Raw genomic sequence first — 3,411 nt, 5'->3', positions numbered from 1 at the left:
CAACCAGGACCGGCTCAAAGAGCACGAGGCTGGTTATGCTTAGGAGGGCGGACCCCACGCAATTTTTTTCTGGATTTTTAAATCTTTCACACCCCTTCCCACTGATAAACATGCACGGATCTCACGGATCCGTGCATGCCTATCAGAACACGGTAAAAAAAAGCAGGTCTATTTGAAAACTGCTTTTTTTTACGATTTGTATTTTTTCACGGCAGTGTTTGGCTATTGCCGGCAGTGATTGTGAATACGAATTTTTAGTAAATTACCGAGTGTATAAAATAACAGGCGTGTTTGACCAATGGTGTATTAATTCGTATTTTTTTTCTTTGCCTTCAAAAAATATACGAATGCCCTCATCACTGCCGAGATTTGAGTTTAGTAAATTCCCGAGATGACACTTTGATGAAAAAACACCAACTCGGTCAAAATCGGGAGCTTAGTAAATATACCCCATGTAGGATTAGTATATCAATCAAACCAGCTACATAAATAAATACAGGTTTCAAACCCAATCTGACACCTTACATATGGAATAAGAAAATCCCCTGTTATTAACACCTTTGTCTAAGGAACTCACACTCCCAGCACATTACCTGCCGTGCACTGTCTAACACAGGGGTGGGCAATTATTTCAGCTGGGGGGCCGCTTAACACTTCCAGTGAATAGTCGAGGGCCACACACAAAATATCTTGTAAAATCGGGTCTGAACTGCGCATGCACCGCAATGTGCAGGCGCGTCGGTCTGCAGCGTCGGGCAGCGACGGGATGGTATGAACAAAGCGATCGCACAGTGATTGACAGGAAGAGGACGTTTGTGGGTGGCAATTGGCCGTTTTAGAGGAGTGTCCGCAAAAATGAAGGAGGGACCAGGCGTTTGGAGGGAGGGTTTCTGACGTCAGCTCCGGTCCCGATCATCGCACTGGAAGAGTAAGTCCTGAGCTGTGCAGAAACTGCACAAACTTCTGTTTGTGCAGCTCTCTGCAGATGTGATCACACCCCTGCACAGCGATTACCCCCACCCCCTGTAGGCGGCGACTACCTGATCGCAGCAGTGCAAAAATTGCCTGCTAGCGATCAGGTCTGAATTAGGCCCATAGTTATGTATATAACAATAAAAACATAGGCCCTCATTCCGAGTTGATCGGTCGCAAGGCGAATTTAGCAGAGTTACACAGGCTAAGCCTACGCCTACTGGGAGTGTATCTTAGCTTCTTAAAATTGCGACCGATGTATTCGCAATATTGCGATTACAAACTACTTAGCAGTTTCAGAGTAGCTTCAGACTTACTTTGCCTGTGCGATCAGTTCAGTGCTTGTCGTTCCTGGTTTGACGTCACAAACACACCCAGCGTTCGCTCAGACACTCCCCCGTTTCTCCAGCCACTCCTGCGTTTTTTCCGGAAACGGTAGCGTTTTTATCCACACGCCCATAAAACGGCCTGTTTCCGCCCAGTAACACCCATTTCCTGTCAATCACATTACGATCGCCGGAGCGATGAAAAAGCCGTGAGTAAAAATACTATCTTCATTGTTAAATTACTTGGCGCAGTCGCAGTGCGAATATTGCGCATGCGTACTAAGCGGATTTTCATTGCGATGCGATGAAAAATACCGACCGATCAACTCGGAATGAGGGCCATAGTGTGTATATATATATATATATATATATATATATAGTGGAAAAAAATAAATAATTGCGCGATATTCCAAACCAGTCCCGTATAATTTTGAAAGTCCAATATTTTTGTCCTCTGCTGCTTCCTCCAATTAGAACCGTACCACAGGCTCAGTATAGATACATGCAAAAGAACAAATGAGGAGCGCGGAGTATAAGTAAAACAGTTGTAAGCATTTAATTACAAGAAGTATATGCATACAAACATCTCAGTTAGAGACAAGCGGCTCGATGTATCACACCGAAACGCCTCCGGATAGCGTCAGTGGAGCGGCCACTATTCTCGGCTCATCAACCGATCCCTGGCTCGGGACCCGAGCCAATTAAATGCTTACAACTGTTTTACTTATACTCCGCGCTCCTCATTTGTTCTTTTGCATATATATATATATATATATATATATAAAACATACACCACAATATACATTACATACGTAGTTTTTTTACAGGCAAATACAAAATGTCTAAAAAAACACATATAATAAATAAATAAATAAATAAATAAAAAACAGTACTGAAAACGGGTGGTCTTCTGTTTGCCGGCGGTCGGGCTCCCGGCGCTTAGTATACCGGCGCCGGGAGCCCGACCGCCGGCTTACCGACACTTATTTTCCCTCGTGGGGGTCCACGACCCCCATAGAGGGAGAATAAAATAGTGTGGCGCGCGTAGCGCGCCACCGTGCCCGTAGCGTGGCGAGCGCAGCGAGCCCGCAAGGGGCTCATTTGCGCTCGCCAAGCTGTCGGTAAGCCGGCGGTCGGGCTCCCGGCGCCGGGATGCTGGTCGCCGGGAGCCCGACCGCCGGCCACCCGTAGTGAACCCCTGAAAACAAACAGCAACCTGTGTAATGCTGGTATTCACAGCTCCTGTCTCTCCCTGGGCACAGTTACTAGCTCCCCCCCCCCCCCCTCCCCGGACCCATATAGCAGTCTCTACCCCCCCCGACCCATATAGCAGTCCCAACACCTCTTCACCCCCTCCCCTAAACCCGTATAGCAGTCCCTAATCTCCCTCCCTCTCCTCTCCCCCCCCCCCGCCCCGAATCAATAAAGCAGTCTTTTAAAGTTTCCATAGAACCCTTTACCTTTTTTACACAGTGGCAGATCCGCTGCCCAGATGATCCGCTGCCTGCTGCCAGATTCCCGCTGCCCGCTGTGCCGCACCGAGTTGCTGCGGCTGCTGCCTGCTGCGCACTCCTGCCATGGCCCCGCCCCCCATGCCGCCCAGCGCCTGACTACACAGTGGAAATCCCGGTCACGTCACAGGGTCTGCTGACCGGGATTTCCTCTGCGGCGCCGCATCTGGGAGCTATGTAGCGCAATGACGAGCGGCTCAGCCAGTCGGGCCGCTTGTCATTGCACACTGGTGTGAGACAGCGGGGCCAGGTAGAATCGGTTCGCGGGCCGCATCCGGCCCGCGGGCCGCACGTTGCCCACCCCTAGTCTAACACATCAAAAGGTCTTATCACACTAGGAGGTTACTTAGCATATGACTTCCTATGTGAGAGTGTACCATGACTTCCAAAAGTCACTAAGAGCATCTTAGATACAAGAGGGATCCGGTCTAAAGATCGACAGTGTCTAGGTCGACACTGTTTAGGTCGACCACTATAGGTCGACAGTCACTAGGTCGACATGGATGGAAGGTCGACAGGGTTTCTAGGTCGACATGTGCTAGGTCGACAGGTCTAAAGGTCGACATGAGTTTTTCACATTTTTTTCTTTGAATTTTTTCATA

Source organism: Pseudophryne corroboree, chromosome 2 (assembly GCF_028390025.1).
Source record: "Pseudophryne corroboree isolate aPseCor3 chromosome 2, aPseCor3.hap2, whole genome shotgun sequence".
Taxonomy (NCBI): Eukaryota; Metazoa; Chordata; class Amphibia; order Anura; family Myobatrachidae; genus Pseudophryne; species Pseudophryne corroboree.
The sequence above is the reverse complement of the archived record's forward strand: the minus strand, read 5'-3'. Positions refer to the sequence as shown.